The 14,408-nt window shown below is 43.7% G+C and overlaps 1 protein-coding gene across 2 annotated transcripts in view; it reads left to right on the top strand.

Annotated features, from left to right (window-relative positions):
• The first annotated feature begins 498 nt into the window (after nucleotides 1-498).
• The window catches only part of THSD7B (thrombospondin type 1 domain containing 7B), a 336,705-nt gene continuing 322,795 nt past the window's right edge, over nucleotides 499-14,408 (top strand). For both annotated transcript variants that reach the window (XM_064451039.1, XM_064451040.1), the window contains exon 1: nucleotides 499-621. The gene's annotated coding sequence lies outside the window, so the exon portion shown is untranslated. The remainder of the gene's footprint in view (nucleotides 622-14,408) is intronic.

Below are 14,408 nucleotides of genomic sequence, written 5' to 3'. Positions count from 1 at the left end.
AACTAGTTTTGTAGAGCTGCTTCGTGTTCTAGGAGATACGTGGAAATCTCGGTCTCTCTTTACGTTGAAAGAGAGTAAGTTCCCCCGGGTTTTTAAGCCTCCACGAGGTTTGCAGCTGCAGGCGGCTTTCGGGCCCGGCCGAGCGGCCCGGGAGCGAACGCTCTGGAGGTGAAGCCGGAGCGACCCTCGCCGGGAGAGGGGGGGGTCGCGGGGCCGGGGGACCCCCGCCCCGCCTCCAGCCGAGCCCACCGGCCCGCACCCCCTCCCGCCCCGCCGCCCGGCAGCCGCACGGCAGAGGGCGTCAGACGGCGCCGGTTCCTCCGCCGGAGCGGAGCGGAGCCGAGCCAAGCCCAGCCGAGCCGAGCCGAGCCCGACCGGCGGCCTCGGGATGGGCGGGCGGCTCCCGCCCACCCTCCATCTTCCCTCCGCCCGCGGCGCCGCTCCGCCGCGCCCCTGCGCGCCGCGGGGCTGAGCGCTGACCGCCCCTCGCCGCCGCCCCGCCCCGCACCGCCGCCCCGCACCGCCCGGGCTCGCCCGCCCCGCCGGCACCGCAGAGCCGCCCGCCGCAGCGCGCCGCGACGGGCTCCATGTCGCGCCCCCCCGTCCCCGGGCTGCGAGGAGGTGCGGCCGCCCCGGGGCCGGGGGGAGCGGGTGGGGCCGGGGCCGGGGCCGCGTCCGGGGGGGTGTGCGGACGGACGGGCGGACGGACGGTCGGTCGGTCGCGCCGCGCGGGAGAAGTTGCTGTGTTTTTTGGGAGCGCTCTGACTGGAATTCCTCGCTCGCCCCTGTGCGGGGAGCCCGGCCGCCCGCGCCCGCCGGCCCCGCTCCTGCCGGGCTGGGGCGGCCGCCCCCGGGGGGCAGCGGGAGCCGCGGCGCCGGGTGGTCTCGGAGCACCGTCGCCTCCCTGAAACGGGTGAAGTTTTAACAGATAAGAGCCGCTCAGGGCAGCACGCAGCTGTGTTATCGCCTGCCTGGGCTTGGTCAGGTAACTGCTGCAAACTCCTGGCTGCTGGAGAGCTTCTAAAAGTAGCACAGCCTCTGCTCGCAGGGCCGGCTCTTCTGGGGTTCGTGCTTTTTGTCGTGCGGGGCGGCTTATAAAATCATGCCTTTTCACCCACCCACCCTCAGTCACAGCGTTGAAATGTGTTTGAGCTGTCTTTTTCCCTCCATTGATTCCTCGGTCGGTGATTTTAAAGAAGGCACTGTCATACGCTTCTTGCTTATAATCGTTCGTTACTTTGAGCGTTTATTCTTAATTTGTCACGCTTGTCCTTTTATTTATTTTGTACGCTGTTATTCGTTCAAGGTCAAACCATGTGGAGTTTGGACTTTATTTGTGTGAAGATGTGAACGAGGACGAGCTGTAGACATGTTCCTTCCCTCCTCCTCTCCCTTCCCTCCCTCCCTCCCACTCGTGTGCCTGCCTGAGCGTTTCTGGAGAAGGCTTTTAAAAGAATAGATGAGGGTCATAAAAGTACTTGCTGACCGCTGCCTCCAGCTCTTTTGTATAATTGAAACGTATTGTTTAATTCCTGTAATGAAAAGAAAAAATGAGCTTAAAAAATTAATTTCCTGAGAGTGTAATTTCTGAAAGAAGTTGTGTGGGGAATGGGTGTCTTTATCGTGTGCGTGCGGGCGAGTGGGATAACGTACCTGTTAGAGCTGAAGGAACACGAGAGAGGACACGGTGACTGAGAGAGCTGCTGTTTCTTGTGCCTTGTGTCACGCAGGTGCCGTGCCTGGATGCTCAACTGGCATCATAAAATCTTCAAACTTTAAGGAAACTGATTAAAAAAGTGGTGAGCTCTTTAGGTTCTGGAAGGGTTTCAGTGGAGTTTAAGTAATGTCGTGTCAAAGAGGAAAGAGATGGTATTAAAGTAACATGCTTGAGCACAGGGATACTTCTCAAAGACGGCAGGTGTGGATACGTCAGGGTGTGTGACATGGGTGCGGCGCTGCCTGTCGGCTTGGTTGGTTCGTGGGGATGTGACTGGCTCAAAACGCGTAACACTGTGTCTTTGCGGGAGTAGGCTTTTGGTGTTACGTGCTAAATTCTTCTGAGGATGCAAGCAGAGAGATTCTGTGCGTGCCTGTACCTTAGACATTTGCCGAGTCGGTTTTAGGGCATTATGGAAGTCTTACTGCTTTAACTGATGTGCGTGTCAACAAGAGGAGCGTGATCCTGCTGTAAGTCATGCCACTTTTGCTACTTTCTTTGGTGGGACTGGCTAAAGTAGTTTTTTCATTGTTGATTATTGTAAAAAGTATTTAGACACCTCTCAGCAAAGTCTTTTCTGCAACATCAGGGAAGAGCAGGAGGCTGTATGTTCTTGCTTTTTTTATCTTGGCTCTTTGAGAGGAAGCCGTGTCTACTCGTCTTCATACATGAAAACAGAGAAATTTTTTCTGACTGTAGCATTTAAAAGCATTTTCTGGAGAATCAGTAATAAACATCACTCACTAGTAAGCTTCTCTTCTGCTTTGCCATGATGGTCTTTCAGAGATCCTGTTTCACTCCGGTAATGGAAGACCAGAACTGCTGTGAAGCTCCATCTGTATGCATTAGGGTAGGTGGTTGATTTGTACCCTGGGGCCATATTATCTGTTTCATTACTTCTGGATCGGTAGCGATATTCAGGAAAGCCGTATTCGTGGTGACTGCTTTCTAGGGATGTCTCTTCACTAGAAAGCCTTACCGATAAGGATCGCACTGACGCGTGTTTGCTGACACGCTGCTCTGGTAGGAGGCACTCAGGCTGCTGCCTTTAGCTGCCTTTGATGGCAGAGAAGTTCTGGGGTTTGTGAGTAAGAATGTGGGTTTATGGGGATTCCCACAGGCCTTCTTGCACTTTGGTACAATTTTTTCCGCAATCGGTTTTCAGCCTCTTATGTCTTGCCCTCAGACAGATGAGCAGAGCTCTTGTGCCTGTTTTAGACACTTGTTCCTTTTGTATTTGGGCACAGCAGCAGCTGTCCCAGCGGCTGGTAACAGAGGGGAGCACGTGAGGAGCCTGAGCTGGAGCGGGTGACACATGCCAGATGCTGCAGGTACTCTGTGCCAAGCTCGTTGCTGAATAACAGCACAAAGATAGTGACATGAGAGTGGTTTTGGGGAGCGGAAAAAGCAGGTGGTGGTTGCACTTTGGAAGCTTTTGGTTCCCCGTTCCTGGCGGTAGGTGGGCAGGAGGGTCTGGTGGAAGATGTGCTGTGATGTGAATGGTCCTATCGAGGTGTCCAAGGCAACTAAGCTTGTATGGCTGCGCAGGCTATAAGCAAAGAGTGGGATAAGTAAATAATAAAAATACCTTGAGTTGACAGTGCTTTGCCAACAACATGAATACCTGTGTCTGCTCTGCTTCCCTGCCCTGCAATTCTGCTTGCACCCACGTACCTTAACCAAAAGGGATTATGAGAGCTGATCAACAGGGATGCTATTTCAGATTAAAGAGGTGATGGAAATGCCTCCAGGCTGTTGTTCAGGGAGGTAAGTTCTCCATTCTCCTTTGGAAGTATATACTGTGCTTTAATGGTGTGTGCTGTGCTGGGGCGCGATGCTGTCGATGGGCTGGATGGGGGGAAGCAGAAATCTGTCTGCTCAAGCTGCCTGATGCAAAGGTGGTTTTGGGAATTTCCTGGGGCATTTTGTAGGTGAGGGAAACTGTCCTGCTGGACTGCCTCAAAGTGCATTCAAAAAGTACGTGTCTAAGTTGTCAGCTGTTAGGAACTATATTGAATCTTGGGGTTTGGTGAGAAAAAAGCATTGTATTCACAAACCATAGCTGCTTTGTTGTTTATTAACACAATAGAAATTGAAAATTTGTCTTGTCCTGGCTGCAGTTCACAGGCTCCTGTGTTATCAGTGTGGCTGAGGAAAGGGAGTGCTGCTGGGTCTGCCTAGGGGTGAGAGCTTATGTGGTTTGCCTGTAAACCAGAGATGTTTAGAAGCTACGGATGGGCTGTTTTGCCTTATTGTAATTAATTTTCATGATATGACAGAATCAAACTTTCTGGCCACAAATCTCTGTGCCGTTGCAGCATGCTGCTCGCTGTGTTCTGGGACCTCCCATACCATGAGGCTTTGCCCACATGTCAATCCAGCCCTTTGCCTGAGCTTTGAAAAATCTTAATTTATTACTGAGATATCATTCCAGATATTGGTAAAGCTACCTTTTCTGTTATTTGCCCCAAGATCATGTAAAGTAAAGTAAATGGGGTGGGTTGTGTGTGCTGTGAAATGGAGGTGTGATTGCCATGCGAGGGTGGTGCCGATGGATGCCAGACTCTGCCGTGCTCCTGCTGGAAGCCATGCATCCCGCTGCATCCAAAGCTGCTTCCAGGGTGGTGATGAAGCAGGTCCTGTCATAGGGGAAACAGATAAAGCACCACAGGCAAAATAAAGTACTGTTTATTTGAAAAAAAGAAACCAACCAAAACAAAACAACTCCAAACCAAAACAACCCCAGGGGTTTGTGCCAGAGGATAAAAAAAGTTGTGTGGGTCATTTAAAACCAGAAACTCTGCAAGGAAGGCAGGTTTCTCTGCTCACTCTGTGAGTCTGCAGAGGTCCAGCCTCTGAGTCACTGAGGAGCCGTCCTGCCTTACTTCTGATTCTGAGCACAAGTGCTCATTGTCTGCAGTCTGGTTTTAGACATGAGAATGAAAAAATACTGGGCTTTGGACTAGCAAGCTTACCATAAACATGCCAGTAATGCTATTTCTGTTTTAATACCTCCTTATTGAGTTATCTTTAGGCATTCCTTTGTACTTCTGAGTTTAGCTTAAACACTTGAGAATTAAGGACATGCTGCATAATTTTTCTTGGGAATGCTTTTAGTTGCGCTTCCTATTATGATTTTTATTTGTTAAGCTTTTATTCTGACTGAAACAATCTTCTGCTAATTTTTTTGGAGAAGCTTTTTGGTTGCTTCTCTCTCTTCTGTTGAGTCTCATCTACCTAATGCTTATATTTGGGGTCTGAAAATAAGCTAGCTACTTTAAAAGGAGGGTTGTGGTTTTTTTCCCCACCTGCATTCACATAGCAGGCAGCTATTTTGAGAAAGTGTATGAAATGGGTGAGGAAAGAGAGGTTCAAGGACCACCAAGAAAGCAAAGGAAAAACTCTATTAATGATGTAGTAAATTCTACCTGCCTCAGCTCTCTTCATTTTATCCAGTGCCTCCCTGTACTTGCCTGCTTGTTGCAGCACCGTCCCCTTTGCTTAGGGTTGGAAACTGGCCTTCCGAGGGGCTGCTGAGCAGGTGTGTGTGCGGTGTATAGTATCCATGCGTGTGCTGGGCAGGCGCTAGTGGACATGGAATAACATGCAGGATAATCGGCTGTCCGATACCCATGGTGGCTCCGATGTCCCTTGGTGGTGCAGACTGCCCACTGATAAAGGCAGAGCATGCAAACGCAGTTGCAGTGCAGTAAAGTATGAAAAGTATTTCAGCTGAGCTGATGTGACCTGAAAAGGGCAGTATGGACAGGGAGAGAGGGAAAATAAATGGTTTTATAAAGGAAATGAACATCTAAAACTACTTAAAAAGTGTTAGAAAGTGGAGAAATTGTTACCCTCCTGGCTCAGCTGCTGAAATATAAAATATAACGTTCCTGCAGAAAAGAGATATTCTGGTAGTGATAGTGGATATTTTTAAAAGATTAGAGATAATCTAAATTAGTGTGGCAAGCTTCTGGTCCCAGCCTTGCTCAGAGTGGGGGGGGACTCCTTGTCTGTCTTCAGGTTGCCAAGAATGGACAGGAAGATGCTACATGCCACTTGGCCCTTTCAGACTGACTTAGCCTTCCAAAAGAATGATCAAATGAAACAATCTCTTCAGTTGTTAGGTGTAATTGTGGCCATTTCTGATCCATCGCCCACAATAGCTTATAATTCCTATTGGCATTGTTTCAGCACATGGTGAGGGTAATGTGGGTTTCTGTCTGCTGTGTTCTGAACAGGTGATTTTGGAGAGTTGAACTCACCAGAGCAGTTTGTAAGATATTTTAAAAAAAACCCCTATATATATATATATCTCTTAAAAATCTTGGATTTTTTTTAATGCATGTAGAACAGGACAGTGATATTCTGTCTCTAGATGGAAGTTTTTTTCTTTGCTTAGGTACCTATTCTCAATGAATTGCTGGGTTTTCATTGCAAAATTGATGTCAGCAGACAGTAGAGAGCAGAGCAGTGAGGCTGAGGGCACTGCAACATCGGGGTAATGACTCGTGGGCGTTAATTTATGCCTTCTGAGATACTTAGAGAACTGTAGGCTGCAACTATTTAAGATTCTGTAATTAATTTCAGATACCTGTAGTAAACACAATATACAGCTTTAGTAGTGGTGAAAGCAGCCAAGTCTGTGATTGCAACTATGTCTAGCAATGATGTCCGGTTTATGTAGCATCAGTTTTTAGTGTGTGGTGTTCATTCGTGAAGGAGAAAACTTGGGTGGTGGGAGGCTTGACAGGTATGGCAAACTTGATTTTACAAAACCATCCCAACAGAAACACAGTAGGATTGCTTCTTGTGGTGTGTGTGTGTGTGTGTCTTGTTTTGCTGCTTAAAAATTCAGCTGTGCTCCATCCTGTGGAATGTTTTAAAAGTCAGGAAAATAACCTGTCCTGTGTAGGAATGTGTGTTGAATTACATTGCAGTTGTTAGTAAAACAGAGAATACGCTCACAGCAAAAAATGTAATGGATGGAAGAGTGACCTGAAGATGTAGCACAATAAAGGTGAGTGCAATTCAGCTGTTAATGAATGGGATTAAAACTTGTGTTTACGAGCAAGGGAGGCTTTCCACTGGGATGGAGTCTGTTTTGTGGCTGGCTTTTTGTCTCCAGTGGGTTGAAACAGAGCTCTCTTCCAGAGCCTTTCTGAAGCTCAGCATGAATGATTTGTATTCTCTTGGAGAGTAATTTGTCAGGAGATGAACAGCAATATGCTCTGTGTTTGCTGGAACGAACAGCAAAGACAAGTCCAGTTAAGGACTTACTTTTTGGGGTAAAGTAATTTGTAAACTCTCCGTCAAAAAAAGTCATAAATATCTGTGCTTGGCCTAGATTTTCTCCACCTCAAGTACGTTAGTGACAACTTCAGGTGCTGCATAAAACAGAGACACCCAGAGCTTCCACTTGGGGGGGACACAACTTGCTCTGTGGACAGCATATTGCTAGTGAAAGGTCACTAGCAGTAGTGAAATGGTTTGGGAATTAGCTAAATTTTGTCTAAACATCACAGGATTGTAGTAGTTTTACTTAAAACTTTGATTCAAAATGGAAACAAAATGAGCAAAAGGTTACATTTCCCCGAGGTGAAGAGGTAATTTTTCTGGAAGAAAACCTGGGTGCCTGTAAATGAAAGCTTTAGTGTTGCTTTCTAGCAGAAGCAAGAAAGAAAATTAGCTTTCAGTTCTAGTTCAGTTCTTATTTTGGGAAGGGAGGTGGGTTCCCTGCCCCCCAGTTTGTCCATTGAATAGAAAAGCCCATTAATCTCCAGGTCCAGGTCTGGGAGGGTTGAGGATTGCTGTCTTCCTGTTACTTCTGCTTTTGTGTTAAGCTGGGAATGACTCTTCTTTTCCACTATCGTGTCTAAGTTAGGTACTAAAAAAATACATTTGTTAGAGTAGCTCTCAGACAAGTTATCTTCTGAAGCTTTTGCTAACATTTATTAGTTCTAGAGTATCTCTGGAGCTTAGTGCTGGAATTTGGTAAGGAAGGATTTTTTGCAGAGCCTGCTGCGGTACCTTATTAATTTGTCTTGTTTTGCTAGACACAGAGAGATGTGAAATGAGTCTGAGGTGTTTGGTCAGTGTATTGAAGTGATAAAGGAAATGTGGACGCACTGCACTGAAGCTAACCTGGTGGAAGAATGAGCAAATATAGAGAAGCTTTACAAGTTGACAGGGAGCGGTGAAAAAGATGTGTGGTTATGGAAAGGAAAACAGTAGAATGTGTTTAAAATAATAGAAAATTGCTCATCTGAGGAAGTTTGCTAAGATGACGGAAGTTTGGTATGGAGACCAGGGAAAAGGAGATGTGTGAGTGACAATCAGGAGATGGTGGCAGCTTGGAACGGAGATGCGATATGATGCGAAGGAATTTTGGTGAGTGCAAATGAGAAAGAGGAGAGGCAAACAAGCGAGCTGGTGTTGAGAAACGGATTTGGACTGCAAATGTGTTCAGAAAGCAAATGGGCTGAAGCCTCTGAATGACAAGGAAGAAAGAAAAGACATGAAAAAGAGGCATGATGCAGCTTCGCTTTTAGTGAGCTGCAACAAAAAGAGAATGTTTTGTGTCACTCTGACCATGATGGAAATAGGAACTAGAAAGGAGAAGAGAAACTTTAATGAACAAACAAGATGGAGACAGAAATGATGGAGGCATGTCAAGGTTTGGTTTTTTCCCTTAAAATAATCCCCCCACACTCCTACCCTTCCAAAAGCCAAGCTACCCCCTGCCTTCATTTCATATATTTAGCTACCTATATCATGTCAGAATCGTTTGATATATCTGCTTATATCATGTCTAATTTTGGCAGGAAGTCTAACACTAATTACATTTACTGTCAAGTTGATTGCCTCTTCCCTGTGCAGCATGAGCTGAGCCTGGCTCACTTTCTGTTTAGATAGGTATAACTTTTTCCCTGGCTGTTTGGAAGGGTCTCGGCTGTAGTATACCCTTTCTCTGGGTTTAGAGAAGTCTTAGCTTGTCAGTCTTCCAGATGAGCTGTAATGACTTTCATATCAGGAAAGGTTTAATGCAGAAAGATATTGATGGGCTAGGTAAGATTTAGTGTGTTTTTTGTTTGTTTTCTTTTTTTTTTTAAAGAGTGTTTGGGAGGCCTTTTTATGGGGGGAGGGGTGCAAGGTATTTGGCACCTTGTAAAAGGTGGCATATGTTAATTATACTTGGAAAATAAGGTGCAAGATGCCCTTGTGGGTTAGTTCTGAAAATGACGTTTGCTTAGTTTTCTAGGTATCAGCCTCTGTGTTTGGCAGTTTAAAAACTCAAAATAGATGAAGGCAGCAAATAATAAGTATATTATTTTGATTCTGGGATGCTCCATCCTGAAAGAGGCAAAAGGGAGGCTGCGTAAATAATTTTGTGGGGAAGAAGGAGGGGCAGGAAGGCTGAGTGGGAGTGGCGTTAGCAGGAATAAAGCAATGGAACTTAGCACTGTGGCTTCACTGGAAATAATCATAGCAATAGTCATCCTCCTGCAGAGGATGATGAGGGGGAAAGCAGTGTGAGATGCAAAACTTTTTGCAGCTATGAAAGCATTTTCAAAGTGATTTGCCAAAACATCTCTGGAAGGCAGAACATCTAGACTGAAGTGATTTGGAAGGGCAGTCAGAATTTGGGAAGCATCTGATCCTGCAGAGGAGCACATTTGGAGGTGAAAACTTCGGGAATTACTTTTCCAAAATTGACTCCAATTTGAGGTTAGGATTAATGCATGCCTGCCTTTAGGAAGACACAAATAGTTACTAGTTTCTGCTAAACCCGAAAAGAAAAATCTGAATAACACTACTGGGACTGAGAGCTAAAGGTCAGGAACTTCGAATAGCAACATTAATTGCTCCCTTTAAAGGATATAAAGGATCAGAGTCTTTAAGGGCTTGCCTAAAGATGAGAGCAATATTAATGCCAGTAAGTGATGATACAGCAAGACTCAAAAAGGCTGGGGGGGGAGGTGTTTTTTTCCTTGTTACTCCAAAATAAGATCAATGTACTAGTGACTTGGGTGTTAACTGTTTGAAGTGTTGCAGCATTACTTTAGTCATGTGCTGTGTTTAATACTTTCTATTCCATTGCCACTGGTGTGCAGGATCAAGCTTCATGAAATATTAATAGCAGGATTAGATGTTGTAGTGTGTCACTGGATTGCCTTGGGTTGTCCAGTGTAGAGATCTTTTTTTTTTTTATAATTTTTAAAAATTTTGCTAAGTCTCTGCTACATCATTATCACAGCCTTTCAGGAAATGATGCCACACTTGATTTTCCGTCCTTGTCATCTTCAGGTTTGTATCTTTTGTGTTTGCAAGTTATGCTCTGTTCTCTTAGGTGATGTTTTAATGTTACTGACTGCTATTAAAAAGATACAGTGGCTTAGACTATGCGAATTATCCTATGCACGCTCCTGCTGCGTTGCTGAGCTCTTATCGTTAGTTCAGGCTGTATTGGAAAAATGTAAATATTGAGGGAATCAGTGATATATGATAGAACTTGCAGTGGAAATGGATTATGGTGTTTCATTGTGACAGTAATTTTTAAGAAACTTGTGTTCCACAGCTGCCTGTAAGATGCTGTCTAATGATAATGAAGCTACTTCTGCATCCTTCTCTCACTAACATATTCAGAAGATTACTTGCATGCTTATTCATGCAAGCAAGGGTTTTGGAAATCAGAAGTTTCCCAGTGTTGCAGAAACAAATAAAAAGCTTTGTTATGCCTACAGTTATGTTTGCAAAAGAATCCTTGTTGTAAAGGCACGTGATGCTGAAAATTTTGTTGGGCTTTCCTCACTCCTGAGATGCATTCACTATGCTTTGCCTCCCTCGCTGTGTCCTTTAGAAGAAATCCTCTTATCTCTAGGGAATGAGGAGAGTTGTGGGGGAAGTATCATAATTTGCAAGCAAGAATGTTTTTTAAATATTTAAATTGGTTTAACTTCATAGCCACAGGTGGCAGATTTTTTTTCTCCTCTTGATTTCAGAGATGCTTGCTGATGATCCGTGGAAAATTATTTAGATCTGGCTTTTTCAGTTAAAAAAAAAAGTACTTGTCTGCTGACTGTTCTTTAGGCTAAGTTACTAGGAGCTTGCCTTCACTGGGATAGTTTTTAGAATTTGTAAGCAAATCCTGTTGGACTATGTAATGATGTGTTTGGATTAAGTTTCTTCTCTATTACACATTCTACAGGAAAAAGTATTTTCTGTTACTCTGGTAGATGGTTGCATAGGATAGATTTTGTTTGCTTTTGAAGCAGCAGAAGTCTCCCAGGCAATTCTATTAAATTCCAGATAATTCGAGGGAGGGGAAGGGAGTGCTCCTCCTCCCCTTTCCCTGCCCACCTGGCTCCTCCTTAGGCTGGGCTCATGTGAAATGTATGTGAAGCTGATGGATATAGCTAAGAAACTTTTGATGCTGATAATCTTGGAGGGTGTGTGGTAAGCAAAACATGAGGCTGCATGCAAAATGAAGGTTAAAAACTTGTTTCCAAAGAAAATTACTTCGAACTGTAGCAATATACCCTTAGACTACATAATTGATCTTGACTTTTGCATTTTTATCTCTTAGTAGTGTCATGAGTTCTGTGAGGATGGTGTGGGCATGCTTATTGGATCAAATAAGAATGAAGAAGGGAAGCACTTAAGCTTGAACTCAACTTTAAATACTTGAGGTATTTCATTATAGTAAGCATATTTAAAAATTTTTTAGCTAATGTTTGGCAGAGTCAAGACTTATGTGCTTAGGATGGACAGTGAAGGCCCCATTAGGCAGGTGTTCAAGATTTGGTGTTCTCACTGTAGACTGAATTTTTGTACTAATATCTGCAATTACACATTATAGAAAATATTTGCATTTTCCATGGATTCAAATCCCCAAAAATGAATAGTTGCAGGATGAAATACTGGCAGCCTGGGAGTGTATTTAAGCTTGCTCTGTAGATTACTATTACATTTGTTTGCTGTCTGGGGATGCTGCTAGTAGAGCTAAAAAACCTCTGAGCTGATCATTATCAAGCTTTTAAAAGGAGTAGCAAAGTATGAGTGTCAAATTCTGTCTGAAATCTGAATACCTCATTTTGGATTGAACTTACCCCAAACTTTTAAAAATAATATACTAACTAATAACTGACCTTATAATTATAACTTCACTAGATTTTTAGCTGTTAGTCAGGATACTTTTGCAGTGTAATGCTCTTGGTGGCAGAGCTTTTTGTATTCTCCTCGACGGATAAATGATTAATGGTCTCAACACTGCCTTCTGGATCACCTTGTAAGAGGTCTCCTTCATCAATCTGGCAAGGGGATTGTATGGCAGTTTGCACCCTAATTACAGTCCCCAGCTGGGGATGTGCTGCTTAACAGATTACTTGTAGCAGAAGTACAGTCGGTGCAGATATAGATGACCATGGAGTTGTTTGACACTCGGGTGCAAAAATTAGATTTCCTTTTTCCTTTCTAGGAAAAAAAATCCACTTCATATAAACAGTGCAACAGATAAAAATGTTTAGCTGGAATTAACTCTGTAACGTAAAGGTTTAATAATAACAGCAGTTCTGTTTTTCCCTGTTTTCATCTTTTTCCTTCCCTTCTCTTGCAGTCTTATAGACAAGGGCAGTATTGCAAGCCAGAAATTTTATTACCAATAGAAACATTAAGGTATTCCACAGGGCAAAACAAAAGTGATTCAAAAGGTGCTTTTACAGATAATAAGTTTCAGCATTGAACAGTTTACCCAGAAGACAACAGATTATTTCTAGTGGTCTGTCATTATTGTTGGCCTTTTTTTCTGGCTCATTTGTGGCATAATGCTGCTACTCAATTAAGATGTATTTCGGTAAAAACTATAAATGACAACTGCCCCACTTCCACCAAGCATATTGCTAAGCATACACGTATGTGCCTATTGCTCAGTCTGACAAATATGAACGTGTTGCTGAGAAACAGCTTATTTAAGGACTGAGGCACGGAGGAAAACTTGCACAGCATCCAGTCAAACACAAAAGCAAAGGGCCTGGTTTGGATTTGACAATGAGAAGATTTTTGCACTTTGGAAGGATGTAATTGCCAAATCGTTTTGCATGTACCTGTCAGTGTTGTAGTAGTCAATATTGCCAAATCAGATAACATTATGAATATCTTGGCAATCTGGAAAAAAAATCTGATTTTTTTTTTTAATGATAAGCATTTATTTTCATGATTTATTTTTTTTTTTTAATTATTAAAAAGTCTGAGGATTGTCTGGGTGCTGATAACTTCCCGGGGGTGAGGTGTGCTTGAAGGGTGAAGGCAGTGAAAAGGGGTACCAGTAGGCTGAGGCTGGAGGTCAAAAATTTGCACTGTTTGTGTTTATATCCTGAAGAACAGGAACTGAAGAATTGTAGGGATTAGTGTTTGTGTTTGTGACGGTAGAAACCTTCAGTTGTGCAGTGGCTGCTGTGAAGATGTGGGTGTGTATATTTGACTTTGTCTAACTTGAAAGGGGAGGGGGGGAAGTCTTACTACTTAGTGAAAAGTAGTCAAATATACCTGACCTGTGTTCGAGTGCTGTGGAATGGCAGCAAGTCTTGGGAGTCTTCTCTCTTATCTGTGAGCTGGACTCTCCTGAAATATGAACATGAGCCTATAGGTGTGTGTAAAGGAGGAATTTATCACTGTCTTGTCCTAGGTTTGGAAAATCTCCTCTTAAGTTTTTACTCCTAGAGATGGTCAGATAATGGTTTGTAATGGTTCATTTATTTTTTTCCTGGGTTTCTTTCCCCACAAGAAATAGAGGAATTAATCCTAGAGTTGTTATGTTATATGGAAATCGCATGCACTGTGTGGTGAAGACGCTTCTGAGAGATCATTTGAAAGGTTCTGGTTTCTTTGGCCCTGGTTTATAGTCAGTTGAAACTCGTGGCTTTCCCATGTTCCGGTTCCCGTTTGCTCCTTTGACTCCCATCAGAAACAAGAAGTCCTTCCATGCCTTGTCCTCTCAGCTAAAAACTAAAGGCTGGGTGTTCAATTTCTCTTTATTTTCTTGTTAAAAAGCAGATGCAGTATTTCCTTCATATCTGCCTTTCAGATGTGATAGCAACATGGTTTGGTGTTCATGGGAGTGTTCATCACTCTTCTGTTTGCAGAAGCAATTGGAAGCAAATGACCCAGGTCGTTGTCATTACTCATATTTTGTGTTTTTTCCAGTTCTCTGCTTCAGCTCCTTATGTGAGCTGCGTTGATACATCATGAAACAACACATCTTGGTCTGTAGTCGTGCATATTAATTGCTGAGTGAGGTACTGCCTCTCGCTGATCTTGGATTTCCTTTGGTGATTCTCTCAGGTTTTGTTCCAAGACAAATGCATTGTAGGTACTGGAGAGGAAAACATTTTCTCCTAAATTATTTTAGCAAATGGAAACCCTTTTTTACTCTGGCTGAAGACTTTGTCTTGGCTGCAAGCCTGAGAGATTTAAACATTTACTGTTCTTTTTATTGTTCAAACCTGTGCAGCATATTTTAAGTGAGCGAGCAGTCTGTCAAGTTATTAGAAATCATTACTTTGCCACAAAGTTATTGAATGGATGTGAAAACAGGTGTTTGTCAGATTTTACCTTCTGGACTGAATATTTTTGATGTTTTGGGAACTTTTTATCTGCAGTCAACCACTGTGCTTTGTATAGGAAAAGGCTTGAT

This window comes from Phalacrocorax carbo, chromosome 5, assembly GCF_963921805.1.
Source record: "Phalacrocorax carbo chromosome 5, bPhaCar2.1, whole genome shotgun sequence".
In the NCBI taxonomy this organism is placed as follows: domain Eukaryota; kingdom Metazoa; phylum Chordata; class Aves; order Suliformes; family Phalacrocoracidae; genus Phalacrocorax; species Phalacrocorax carbo.
This window is presented reverse-complemented; position numbering and strand designations above follow the sequence as displayed.